The following is a 15311-nucleotide window of genomic DNA, read 5'->3' on the forward strand; positions in this document are numbered from 1 at the left end:
GGGCACCGGCTGGGACGTGTTCCAAGGAGTCCGAGGTCCCCGATGTAGACACCGACGCCATTCCACCTGAATTTTGAGACCTGGCTGAAGTGTTCTGCAAAAGAAGAGCCACTTACCTACCACCTCATCGCCCATACGACCTGGCGATTGAACTTCAGCCAGGCTCCGTCGCCCCCCCCCCCCCCCCGCGGCCATCTCTACTCTCTATCGACCACCGAGACACCGGCTATGGAGGAGTACGTCGCCAACGCCCTGCGCCACGGTACCATCCGGCCCTCCTCCTCACCAGCCGCCGCGGGGTTTCGCGAACTTCGCCCGTGTGTCGACTATCGGGGGCTGAACAAGATCACAATAAAAAAACGACACCCGCTGCCACTCACCAACTCTGCCCTGGACGCCCTCTCTGGTGCCACCATTTTCACGAAGTTGGACCTCCGGAGCGCCTACAACTTGGTGCGTATCAGAAAGGGCGATGAGTGGAAGACGGCGTTCATCACACCCACTGGACACTACGAGAGCCTGGTCATACCCTTTGGACTCTGCAACGCACCCTCGGCCTTCCAACAATTTATCAATGACGTCCTCAGAGACATGCTGGGCCGATGGGTGTTCTTCTACCTAGATGATATCCTCATTTATTCCCATAACCTCAAGGAACACATCCAACACGTTTGGGCGGTTCTTAAGAAATTGCTCGCTCACCAACTGTACTGTAAGCTGGAAAAATGTGCTTTCCACAAGCACTCCACCACGTTCCTGGGTTTTGTCATCTCGCCCCTGGGTGTGGCCATGGATCCACAGAAGCTCGAAGCTGTGCGTCACTGGCCCCTACCCAGGACCCTCAAACAGCTATAACGTTTTCTGGGGTTTGCGAACTTCTATCGCCGCTTTATCCGGGGCTACAGTACAGTTGCCGCACCATTAACTGCCTTGACCAGGCCCTCGCTTCACCCGTTTCGCCTTACACCTGCTGCCATCTCCGCCTTTCAAGATCTGTGTCATCGTTTCACCTCGCTCCCATCCTTCTCCACCCAGACGCCAACCAAACTTTCGTTGTGGAGGTGGACGCGTCGGATGTGGACGCCGGCGCCATTCTCTCTCAACAAGGTCCAGACCAGAAACTGCACCCGTGTGGTTTCTTCTTCAAAAAATTCAACCCCACTCAGCAGCGATACGGGGTAGGGGACCGCGAACTGCTGGGCATAAAGTGGGCCTTGGAGGAATGGCGTCACTGGCTCCATGGCGCCAGTGAGCTGTTCATCGTCTGGACCGACAATCAGAACCTCATCACCATCAGGAACCTAAGACAACTAAATCCACGACAGGCACGGTGGGCTCTCTTTTTCAAACAGTACGACAGTACTACGACGGACCCTTGTCTCCAAGTTCCACTGAAGAGGTGCGATGATCCGGGAAGAGGGGATGACAGGAACGGGATCCGCCCGGGGAAGGTCTTCGTCGTGCTGTCTTGAAAGTGCGTCGGCCTAGGTGTTCTTGGACCCCGGGCAGTACGACCAAAACAGCACGACGAAGACCTTCCCCGGGCGGATCCCGTTCCTGTCATCCCCTCTTCCCGGATCATCGCACCTCTTCAGTGGAACTTGGAGACAAGGGTCCGCCAGGCACAGGCTGCAGAGACCGGACCGGCAGGCGTGCCGCCTGGACGACTCTACGTACCCCAGAACGTGAGATCAGACGTCCTCCAATGGGGCCACTCCTCCGCGGTCGCCGGACACCAAGCGACACGGAGGACCCTCTCATTCATCCGACGGGCGTTCTGGTGGCCATCATTGAGTTCGTCCAGGCGTGCCCGGTGTGCGCCAGGGCCAAGGACACCAATCAGCCACCCCCGGGCCCTGGCGCACCAATCAGCCACATCGCCCTGGACTTCATCACGAGCCTGCCGGTTTCCGAAAGGAAAAACACTATCCTCACTATTGTTGACCGGTTCTCCTAGGCTGTGCACCTGGTGGCCCTCACCGGACTTCCATCAGCCAAAACCACCGCTGAACTAATACTGGAACACGTAGTCCGACTGCATGGGTTCCCCAAAGACATCGTCTCGGACAGGGGGCCCCAGTTCACCGCCCGGTTCTGGAAGGCCTTCTGCCGTCTGTTCAATTCCACCAGTAGTCTGTCATCCGGATACCATCCTCAGACTAATGGTCAGACGGAACAGACCAACCAACAACTGGAGCGCTACCTAAGGTGTTTTGTGGCCGACCGCCAGCGCTCCTGGGCCCGCTACCTCACATGGGCAGAACTTTCCCACAACCTGCACGTCTCATCAGCCACCAACCTAAGCCCATTTGAGGTATGCTATGGTTTCCAACCTCTGATGTTTGCCCATCAAGAACCGGAGGTCGACGTACCATCGGCCCAACAGTTGGTCCGTAGGTGTCGACGGCTCTGGAATCAAGCCAACCTCGCTATCCAGAAGGCCAATCAGCAATACACTACTTAACACCGCCGTCGACACCCTCCGGGACGTTTGTACAGAGTAGGTGACAAGGTATGGTTATCCACAAAGAACCTCCACCTTCACACAGAATCCAAGAACCTCTCACCTCGCTTCATAGGACCATACCGCATCACCCTAAGGATAAACCCTGTCACCTACCGGCTCCAGCTGCCTGCGGCGCTCCAGATCCACCCAGTTTTCCACACATCTCAACTCAAACCCTTCATCACCTCTCCAATGATTCCACCCACCCCCCGCATCATTGACGGTGGTCCCGCCTACACCGTGCGTCGGATTCTCGATCTTTCAGATTCAGGAACGATCTTGGATTCCGGCCCGGTTTATCCTCGACCCCGAACTCATTCGAGACTACCGTCGTCGGGTATCCTCCACCCCAGGACCGTCAGGAGCCAGTCCTGTACAGGGGGGTACTGTCATGCCCACTCAAGCCGCGACCGGCACTAGGACCCGGAAGTAATGTGGTCGCGAACCAGGAAGTATAAAAGGAGTAAACAAACCACACAGTACAACGCTCAGTCATTGAGTTGCCCGATGTCGCCTCGTTTACGGTCATCTAACTGTGAGGACTCACCTTTTTGGCTTCGCTTTTTTGCTGAGTGTGTATTTATAGTACGCGGGTTAGATTGTGTCTTTCCCTTGCTCCCCAGTCGTGAGAGTCCTTAGACTAACTGCGTGATTATCCTGCCTATTCGTGTCACTCCGCGTTTGGGTTTACCAGTCACGCTACACAGGGCTAACCGCTAAAGCTACGTCTTCTGGTCACCTCAGGTTAGTTCTTGACAGAGCCATGCTGATTAAGGTGTATGGCCTATGCGCAGTGGGGGCGTCTTGTACTTTGCAGCCTAAACCAACGTACACATATTTTAGGAATAAAAATTATATTGTAAATTTGTCATCAGACTTTATTATGAAATTAACAGGAATTATTGATGACAGATATTTTAAATTAAAAATTTTTTATTGTGCATCAAACTTTAACCTGTAATATATGTTTAAATCATGTTTAATCACCACTATATTTCTTTTTTGCTTTTGCTTAAAAGTATCACTTTAATAATTTTGTCATTACTTTTCACATACATCTTTTTTTTGCTGATGAATGCTGCCAAACAGGAAAGAAGGCAATAAAAACTCTATAAATGCACTTAAAATGTATAATGACTTGATAACGGTGCTCAATAATTTATACCAATGCGTTACCAAGGTGTTGGTAGGGGGCAGCTGAAATTTTTTAACATGCTTCAACTTCCCTCCTGAATTTAAACCAAGCCCAAAAAATTCTGTAAAGTGCTCTACCAAGCTCTCCAGAGGTCGTAACAAATTTGCATCTATATAGATTTGGGAGCAAATTAGACTCAGCGGAATGGGGGTATAAGTGTATTAGTACTCAAAATGCTTATTGATTGACTCTTCATTGAGTATAGTTTTCCATTTAACAGAGTGCTCACTGACAGCTTGGTTACCAAATCACTTCATCTGTCTGCCTTCAGGATCAAGGACGTCCTGAACAATCGTTTACAAATGGTCAGGTTGGGCTCGTACTGTATCCTTCTTCTACCTACCTATCCCAACACAGGGGCCCCACAAGGCTGTGTGCTGATCCCACTTCTCTATGCTCTATTCTTGGACCGAAGAAACCTCAGCTGTAGCCAAAAGGCCCAGCACTTTCTTAGGATTCTAAGTTAAATGCTGCTAACTTAAAAATGCACACACAAAAATAGAACACCTATCAAATGCATTATCCCCAGTTATACCCACAATCCGCATGTTTACACAAATTTAAGCGACTGATGTGTTGTGTAGAACGTCATAATTTGAGTTGCACTGCATGGATTCCTTTAATTTAACTATACTGGTATGGTGATAATAAAGATACTTGAATCGTTGGAAAATCGTTTATAAAAATATAATATCTGAGACCTAGTATAAAAAAATTCATATTAATGATTGTTCATGAGGTTATACTTAGGAGATTGTAATGCAAAGCTATACCTAACTAAATTGCTGAACAGTAAAGCACATTGAAAAATATACAGTAGGTCATTGAATTAGAATAGGTCATTGAGTAAGTCATTAAATAGGTCATTGAATAGTGTTTTTTAAACACAGACTATTTTAGCATCACACAGAATGAGCATTTAGAATGAGCCAACTTGGGGCCTTTACTCCATGTATTATGAAGTAAATCTATCTTTTCAAACTGCAAATTGTATTTTCTTTTATCACCATTAACATATTTACATTAATCACAGTAAATATGCATGAAAGTGCTTATGTAAAAGTATTTAATGTGAAATGAGCAAAAAAATGAAATAGAATTATGTGTAAATCAATCCCTGCTATCTGTTTTCACCCAGATGAGGATGGGTTCCCAGTTGAGTCTGGTTCCTCTCAAGGTTTCTTCCTATTACCATCTCAGGGAGTTTTTCCTTGCCACAGTCGCCGTTGTACTATGCTTGCTCATCAGGGACAATCATATAATTTTGATTCATACACATTTACATTTCATACAAACTTAATTCTTTTGATTGTGTAAAGCTGCTTTGTGATGATGTAAATCGTTAAAAGCGCTATACAAATAAAATTGAATTGAATAGTTATGGGGGAACTAACTGAGTAGGTGGACCAGTTCAAATATCTCAGTTTACTTATTTCTGAACCAAAAATTATTAAGGCACCCAGTCAGCCTTTGCCCAACTTTCCAGCCTTTTTATTAATAATGTTAAGCAGCTCCTGGGTGTTTGCTTCTAAATCTTGTTAGCTGAAAAGAAAAGAGACCCATTCAGCTCACTATCGGTGACTTGATGATGGCTGCACAAAATCGACCACAATGGAGAGCATTTGTGTCTTGGCTGTCTCTGCACCAGTGAGACTGCTCTACAATCTTAGGAGGTGTTCTCTGGGGCTAGAGTGAATGATTTTAGTTTCAGTATGTAACTATTCAGTATTTTTTTTTTTTTTTTTTTTTTGCCATTACACAGAACAAATCTATTTAAATGTTTGGTTAGATTCTAGGAATGTACAGAACTGCGGAACATTAAATGTTAAGATTTCTAGATAATACAGAATTTGCAAACATGACTGCTCTGAAACTAATCACATGAAGGACACTGCCACACCACTTACAGCCTTTATAGTTCAATATTTTAATGACAAGTATCTTATTGACTCTCCTTATTTGAACCCGTTTTCAAGAGGTATAAGCATCTCCTTTCACATCCATTCCAGATATAGAAAAAATTGTACCGATGACTTTATTTAAAGAGGTAATCCCAGGAATAATTGGAAATGCCCTATTTTTCTTTTAGCAATGGCAATTTGTCTAAGTCTTTAAACTAGCATTAATTAGACCTCTGATTAATAGGGCTTTAGTTTAATGTAACTCCAGGTAAAATAATTATTTAATTTTATTTATTATTTAATTTTTTATTTGTATAGCTTTATTTTTAAAAAACTATATGTAAAACATAACATATACTGTATAAAACCACCTTTTCTCTCATTTTCCCTTTCTTAAAAAATAAAATAAAATAATAATTAAAAAGGGGGTGATAATAATAATAATACACATATATTCATACATACATATATACTTATATATACATAACATTTCTTCCCCTCCCCTCTCTCCCCCCTCCCTCCCTTGCATCTAATTTCCTTTAATAGATGGTAAGTGCTCCAAGAATGAGCTCCAGATTTCTTTTTTTTTATTTCCTAACATTGAAAATTATTTTCTCAGGAGTGCAGTGTGAGTGATGATGTGAGTTCATTGATCCATTGTTTCCTTAACCAGAATGAGTTGATTGTTAATATGCATTTCTTTCCTGCAGTTTCATCAAAAGGATGAAATATATATATTTTTTTATTGGAAGTGTTTAGTGATTTCCTAAAACAGTGGAACCTTGGATTACAAGCATAATTCATTCTGGAAGTGGACTCATATTCCAAAACATAAACCAAATTGAATTTTCCCATAGGAAATAATGGAAACTCAAATTATTCGTTTCACAGCCAAAAAAAACTAAATACATAAAAATAATTCATACAAAATCTAAAGTAAAAATAAAACAAATTAACCTGCACTTTACCTTTAAAAAATGTAAAAAATAAATCCAGACAGATAAGTGTTTTCAAATGGTGATGCTATTGGGATTTTGGGAAATGTTTTAGGAGTAATTTCCTTAATTCAATGTCTGACTTTTGAGTATTAAAAAAAAAAGGTCTTGGGATACCATATGTCTGGGATAATAATTCTAAACTTATTAAAAAATCATTGACATATAACTTTTCCAACATCTTTACCCATGCTTCGAGGGTTCCATCAATAATGGGAGAACGACAATGTTTTCTAACAATGGTAAATTTTTAAGTGGGATGTTGTCAAGGCCACATAATTTTTGTGATACCACCCAAGCAACATAAGAATCAAGTATTAATAGATTCCTAGTAAATGTGCATAATCTTCTTTTAGATTTAAAAAACGGAGTAATCTTTAACGAAATAGCACTCATCTCCCATTGTTATATTTATAACCTTGTCAGGGTGTAACCAAATCCATATAGGCCGAAGTTGTGAAGCTAGATAATAATGTTTAAAGTTAGGAAGTCTTAGTCCCCCTTCCTTATACGGTGCTTAAAGCTTAAGAAGTTTTACTCTAGGGTTTTTGCCTTTCCAAAGGAAACCTGATAGAACTTTATCTAATTCTTTAAAATAAAATTTTGGGATATTCAAAGGGAGGCACTGGAACTTATACATATATTTAGGTGAAATATTCACTTTAATAACACTAATTCTGCTTATTAATGATATTAGTTTTTCAACTTTTGCATATTGGCTTTCACTCTGTCTAGGAGTGTGTAGTAGTTTATATATATATATAAAATGTTGATTCAATATGAATTCCTAAGTGTTTAAACCCATTATTGCATAGTGTTAATGGTTTAATTATGTTTTTTTTTCCTGTTCTGATATATTAATGGGAAAAGCTATACTTTAATCATAGTTTAATTTGTAACCAGATGTATCACTATAATCTTTAAATACTTTTAATAAAGGGGGAATAGAGAGTTGCGGATTGATTAGATATATTAAAACAGTCATCCGCATATTGTAAGGGTCCACCACCAGAGGTCGCAGTTTTTTATTTGTAGTTTTTGTTGGCTGACTGAGTTGCGAGTGCACACCTGAGCTGAGGTAGCCGTTAATCCATCTATAAATAGCTGTTTAGTCTGGGAAACTGGGTCGAGCATTTTTGGTTTTACCACTGTCATTTGTGTGGGCATTTTGTTCTGTTTTGGTTTGTTTTGTTCTTTGTTTAGTTTATATTTTGATTTAAGTTGTGTTGACTTGGGCTCTCATATTAGCAATGTTTCTGTGTATGTTCTGTGTGTCTGTGTTAGTGGAGCTGATTCAGTCCTGTCCTGGATGTATGTAAGTACTGTGGTTTTTGTCCTCCTGTGTTCTTGTGTGTTTAGCTAGAGTCAGGTAAGTAGTTACGTGTGTGTTTGTCTAGGAGCGTGGCTAAAATCTATGTTGAGCTAACTAGCATGCTTCTAGCCATAGCCCCTTTGTGTCTCTAGCTGTTCAGTGTTTCCTACCTCCCTAGTGTCCCAGTGCGCCTAGCGTTAGAGTGCCGCCTCTCCTAGCTTTGGAGTGCCGTCTAGCTTTTTAGTGCCGCCTCGCCTGGCCTGGGAGTGCCGCCTCGCCTGGCCACTGGGTATCCTCCGTCTGTGTTTCTGTGCTCTAATTCCCTAGTGTGTTGAGCTATTAGGTAAGTGTCGCTTAGTGTATGTTGGGGCTGAAGACATGTTTAGCTAGGTGTATGTGTGGCTGACTGCCATGGTTAAGAGCAATCTTAACCATGTTTAGTTAAAAGCCATGCCTAGCTGACTGCCATGTCTTTAGCCTTAGTCCCGTCTCTCTCCTGTCTCTAGTCTCTGTGTCTCCCTCTAGTCTCTACTTGTGTCCAGTTTCAGCTCCAAGCATATTTTGTGTGTCCCGTTACGTGTTTGTCCTTCTTCTGCCTGTGTCTCGCCACAGGGTGTGTTCTTCGTCCTTCTTCTGCCTGTGTCTCGCCACAGGGTGTGTTCTTCGTCCTTCTTCTGCCTGTGTCTCGCCACAGGGTGTGTTCTTCGTCCTTCTTCTGCCTGTGTCTCGCCACAGGGTGTGTTCTTCGTCCTTCTTCTGCCTGTGTCTCGCCACAGGGTGTGTTCTTCGTCCTTCTTCTGCCTGTGTCTCGCCACAGGGTGTGTTCTTCGTCCTTCTTCTGCCTGTGTCTCGCCACAGGGTGTGTTCTTCGTCCTTCTTCTGCCTGTGTCTCGCCACAGGGTGTGTTCTTCGTCCTTCTTCTGCCTGTGTCTCGCCACAGGGTGTGTTCTTCGTCCTTCTTCTGCCTGTGTCTCGCCACAGGGTGTGTTCTTCGTCCTTCTTCTGCCTGTGTCTCGCCACAGGGTGTGTTCTTCGTCCTTCTTCTGCCTGTGTCTCGCCACAGGGTGTGTTCTTCGTCCTTCTTCTGCCTGTGTCTCGCCAGAGAGCCCCTGTTAGCACAAAGTTAAGTATTGTTTGAGTTTCGTTGTTTCTTGTTTGAGTTTTTACTTATACTTTTGTGGTTACTGTTCAATAAAGACTTTTTTTTTTGTTTGTTTTTTTTTTGTTACACAACCCCTCTGCCTCTATGCCTGCTCTCTCCGGCCACGGTGTTTTACACCTGCCATTACACCCCGAACGTGACACATATAAATTTTGTGATCATTAGTATTGATTTCAACTCCTTTTATTTTGTAATGAGATCTTACTGCTACAGCAAGAGGTTTGATGGCCAAGGGAAATAATAAGGGAGAAATGGGAAAGCCTTGTCTACGTCCTCTAGATAAACTAATGGTATTTGACATTATATTATTGGTAAGGGTTTGTGCTTTAGGAGAGTTAAATAAAGGGAGTTTTAAGTATCCAGTAAACCTAGACCCAAAGCTCATATTATCTAGTGTTTCAAAAAGAAAAGTAGGCTTAATTTTGTCAAAGACCTTTTCGGCTTCCATGGACAATATAAACATTGACAATTTCTTCTTTTAAGCAATATTAATTATATATAAATCTTCTGACATTATCAGCGCCTAGTCTGTTCTTAACAAATCCTGTCCGATCTGAATGTATTACTTTGGGCATTAGTTTCCGATCTTGAGGCAAGTAATTTGGTCAGAATTTTATAATTAGCATTGAGAAGACTTAATGGCCTGTATGATCATACCTGGGGTCCGTTCTTCGTACGTCGCTAACTCAGTTAGCTGGATTTGATTGTTGTGGATTTGTCCTGATCTTGGATTGTTTCGTTCTTCGATGCGCCTCTCGCATTTGTTGTCATAGCAACATATCCGTAAGCTTGAACCTGCTCGGGAGCAGGTTTATTTCATGTAAACAGGATTTAGCCTGCGCTCCTGGCGGGTTATGATTGGTTGAAATGGCGAGGTCACATCTGATTGGTTAAAGAGCACGACTGACTGTGGAAAAAGAAAAGTATATGCCCCCTGCCATGGACCCCCCGCGCCCCCCTCTCACACACACATAATCGCTATCAAATATTATATTTGAACATAAATTCATAGGTTTATTGTTATCAAATATGATATTACTATTATAATAAACCCTAGGCACGAGACAGCCGTCAAGACCATTAATACAAAGTCTTGTATAATGTTTATTTTATAACACATTTATTTTTCAGTGGTTTGTCATAAAAATATGCATATATATATATATATATAAAATATTAAAAAATGTTTTATAATAAATTGGATGAAACTAATTTTATTATAAAATAAACAATATAAAAGTATACATAATATTTCTATTTTTCATGTACAACATATTTATTTTCATATTGCTTATTTTATTTTATTGTCTCATGTAATTTGTAAACCATTACCTTATGAATTGGGGGGGCAATCCATGACAGGGGGCATTTTAGCGCATAACACGTGTTACAAAAAAAGTTGAGCCGCTCTTTTTCCATTTCGTCAACCAATCAAAGGGCTTGTGATCAGTGTTTCTACTGTCGATGCATATCGCCTTTTAAACCAACGCAATAATTCTAGACAACTCCATCCAGCTATACTAATCAACAACAGGTGAGCTCGAAGAACCGACTTAGCCAGATCGTAATTAGCACGATGATCTCATCTTAGATGTGTCACTTCATCTCGGATGTGTCAAGCGACGTATGAAGAACGGACCCCTGGTGTCTATCTTTTCCTGGTTTAGAGAGTAGTGTTATTGTTGCCACTTCCAGAGAGTGAGGAAGTGAACCTCTTTCAAGTGATTCTTGAATCATGTTTGTTAAAGGAGTTAACAATAGTTTTAAAAAAGACTTGAAGTACTTTACTGGAAAGCCATCTCGACCAGGGGCCTTGTTATTTTCCAAGTCATTAATTAAGTACCTATTTCTCAGTAATTTCAGAATTTAATCATTCATTATCTTCGTCAATCTTAGTGTCACAGTCAGGCCAGAAAGTGGACCAATTTTTTCCAAACGCAAGTAAGAACTGAATACTTACCTGACTATTAACCTATAATCCTAGTTTCTAGAAGTGCTCCAGTTTGTCTCCTTGTCACCATTTGTGCCTCCGTGGTGTGTGGTCATCTTCAGCGCAAAACTCCTCGATGCTCTTCTGTTCCCACAAAGGAAAAGTAAACAGTTAGTCCACGTCATCCACCCAGCCGAAGTAATTTTAGCCTAACTGCTTTCCTGACAAAGAACTGCATCTCATAAACCTGCCATTGCTGATCCTTATACTTACTTATACTTACTATCTTGTGTGAGTCTGTCTTTAAGTCTTTGATAATCAAGATGGCGCTGGTGAGGTCGGCTGCCGTCACGACTGCTCCGACCACCTTTTCTTTGTTTTTGTTCTTTAAGTTAGTTTACAGCATTTTAAAACCAGTCAAATTACTACCATGGAGTACATTAGTTATGATAGAGACACTCTTGTTTCTATTGGTATACAATGTACTCACAATTCGACGTTTTTAACTCCGGATCCGAGCTGGCTGAGTGAGCTCCAGAGGGACAACAAAGGACGCGACGCGAAGCAGCGGCCCCGAGGGAAACGAGCCGGCGTCAGGAACAGGCTGAAAGCCCGTGCACACCTCTGCCTAGCATACTGCTCACCAACGTCCAGTCACTGGAAAACAAGCTCGATGACCTCAGGGCCAGGATAAAGTTCCAGAGAGACATACGGGACTCCAACCTCCTCTGCTTCACCGAGACATGGCTGAACCCAGCAGTGCCGGACCACGCCATCCAGTCGGCCGAGTTCTTCTCGGTTCACCCCATGGAAAGGACGCGGGACTCAGGGAAGTCAAGGAGAGGCGGCGTGTGTTTAATGGTGAACAGCAGCTGGTGCAACAGCGCGAGCGTTGTTCCTCTTACACGCTCCTGCACACCAAACCTGGAACTACTGTCCATCATGTCATCCTTTTTATCTACCTCGGGAGTTTACATAGGTCATAATCAGTGCCGTTTATATTCCACCACAAGCGGACACGGACACTGCCTTATGCGAGCTGCATGAGGCACTCACACAGCACCAGACACAACACCGGGACGCTGCGCTTATTGTGGCGGGGGACTTTAATAGTGCCAACCTCAAACAGCTCCGATGATGACGTCAGCGTGTTTACGGAAGCGGTTGTGGGATTCATTGGGAAACTAGCAGATGACACCATGGAAAAAAAGACTATTAGAACGTTTCCCAACCAGAAGCCGTGGGTGGATAAAACCATCCGCGACGATCTGAGATCTGCCCTCTAAGGTGGCATTTCTCTAAGTCAGGAATTTCTACTCCTGTACCATAGAGAGCATCCTGACGGGAAACATTACGACCTGGTTTGGAAACAGCACCATGCAGGACAGACGAGCTCTACAGAGGGTGGTGCGATCAGCTGAGTGCATCATCCGCACCGAGCTCCCTGACCTGCTCTTGATCTACAGCAAGCGGTGCTGGACTAAGGCCAGGAAAATTGTGAAGGACCTCAGCCATCCCAACAATGGACTGTTTTCTCTGTTGCGGTCTGGGAAGCGATTCCGCTCCCTGAAGGCCAACACAGAGAGACTGAGGAGGAGCTTCTTCCCGCAGGCGATAAGGTCTCTCAATCACATCACACCACACAGGAGTAATATCTTTTAAACATTGACACTGACTGGACAATCATGGACATATTCATGCAATACATATTTACATATCTGAAGCCATTGCACATGTAACTTTTCATACAATACATGTTTATCTGCCATTGCACATGACACTTTGCCACTTTGCCACTTTAAAACATTTCAAAATTTTTATATATATATTTTCCCCCCATATTCCTATGTGATATTTTTACATGCCCTTATTTGTACAGTTTGTTTATTTTACTAGTTACATTTATTTTCCTTTGTATTTTATTTCTTTTTATTAATATTTATTTCTTATATATAGTTTTTTTTTTCTTTTTAAGGTCACCGGTGGTCGTATAAGCATTTCACTGCATATCGTACTGTGTATGACTGTATGTGACATAAAATTTGAATTCAAAATGGTAGATTCTTTAAACTTGGCAATTTTTTTTTTTGAAGGATCTGTCTTTTGTAGGATGTTGAACTAAACTAAAGTCACCCTTAATTATATAGTTGCCCTTAATAGTTGCTAATCATATTATCAATTTGCTATTGAAGTTTGGATAATCATGGTTTGGTGTTCTGATCTAAATACATAAGGAATTGCTGCATTTCATATATTGAGAAATATAATTAAATATATTTAATTTAATATTTAAATATATTAAATGTTCTGGTAACTACTGTTAAACACTGAACACTCCATAATAAAACTACTGGTTTGCAAAAACTGATCATGCAGTAACATATCTTTTATGTATGTAATTTTATATTTAACAATATACTTTATAATATATTGAATTTGATTAAATATCTATTTCTTAATAATATGCTTATGCAATATGCTTATGGCTCATTTGCTTATGGCTCATTTGCTTATGCATGAAACACAAAAGACCAATGAAAAATTTAATAGTTTTATTAAATATATAAAAAATCCTCAATAAACAGCATGACCACAACAAACACCACCTGAGACCAGTCAGTGTCCTTACTGACCTCGACCCCCACAACATGTTAACAATATAAAAAAATTACAGTCTACTATTACTATTACAATATACAGTTTTCATTGTGTAATAAATGTACAATTCGCACAATATAACAGATACCAGCAAAATCTGGCAAATCAAGACACTAAATGATACTAATATGGATGACCTTTCTGTTTTTTCATGTATAACAGTAAAATACCTTTGTATTATAGATTCCAGTCTTTCATCACAGAAATATTGCCAAGATAAGAAATGTATTGTCAATAAACTATGCAGAAAAAATTACCTCATGCTTTTATCACCTCTAGGTTAAATTATTATAACTCTTTACTGTATGGATGTTCAACTAGGTGCATAAACAAGCTCCAGTTAGTCCAGAATGCAGCAGCAGGAGTCCTCACTAAAACCAGAAGATATGAGCACATGACCTTATCCATACTGCATTTGCTCCCAATTAAGCTTTGCATTGATTTTTAAATAACTACCATTGACCTACAGTATAAAGCACTAAATGGTCTCACACCACAGTACATGAGTGAACCACTAGTGTCTTACGAAAACCTACTTCGCCCCAAAGTTATGGAATGGCCTTCCAATTAATGTTTAGGACTCAGACACAGTCTCAGTATTTAAGTCTAGCCTAAAAACTATTCATTTAGCCAAGCATTTTTGTGAATAGATTTAGGTAAATGAGCAGCCCTGGGGGACCCATGGACGTAGAATATTATGATGATCTGGTATGCTTGGATGATGTCTTCTCGACTCTCATTGATCACTCAGGTTTGTTAACCGTAAAGTGACTAGTTGCTTTACTTTCATGTCTGTGTTTTCTTTTAGGTCTTCATTTTAGTTTTGCTGTCATAATTAGTGATGCCTGAGACCTTGCTTGCACTTTGCAATAAATATACATTTACCTTATACATTATGTGACTCTTCTCTTCTCCTCTCTCTCACTGTGTCTCTCTGTCGAGCTACACATGCCATTCCTAAGATGCCAGTGATACAGCCCCCCTCTGCCCTCTTGATATGACTCATCCCAATGCCCCCGCTTCTGGTTGGAGATCTCGTCGTATAGAGGCCCAGTGTGGTCTGCTTGGGATGCATGTGGTGACAGGGGATGGTTCCACTACACCATTACAAGGGTCCTGCACTTAGATTTGGATATTTGGCAGACGCTTTGATCCAGAGCGACATACAAAAGTACTTTGTAGTTTCCGTCATTGGATAGATCCTTACACTGGGTTACTAGGTTACTAACTAAGTACCATCATTCAAACACTATTGAGATGTTTTTTGGGAGGATTAGTCCATGTACTGAAGAAAAAGATATGTCTAAAGTCATTGTTTAAAGACTGCCAAAGAAATATCTAGAGGAAGTTCATTCCACTACCTACTGTAGGTGCCCGAACAGAAAATAGTCTAGATGAATGTCTTCCTACTACTATGAGCAAATTTGAGCTGAGAGGTAAGTGGGTGCTGGGCAGTTTTTAGCTTTGTAGGGAAGCACCAGGTTTTTAAATTTGATGCAGGCAGCTACAGGAAGTCCAGTGTAGAAAGCGAAGAAGTGGGGTGGTGTGAGAGGTCTTGGGAAGATTGTCCAGCCTTGAAATAAAAAGGGACTGAATAAGGACCTGAATACAGTGTCGGCCCGTCGAACAAGCAATACAGGTGGTCGCCTGGC

Source organism: Clarias gariepinus, chromosome 17 (assembly GCF_024256425.1).
Source record: "Clarias gariepinus isolate MV-2021 ecotype Netherlands chromosome 17, CGAR_prim_01v2, whole genome shotgun sequence".
NCBI classification, from domain to species: domain Eukaryota; kingdom Metazoa; phylum Chordata; class Actinopteri; order Siluriformes; family Clariidae; genus Clarias; species Clarias gariepinus.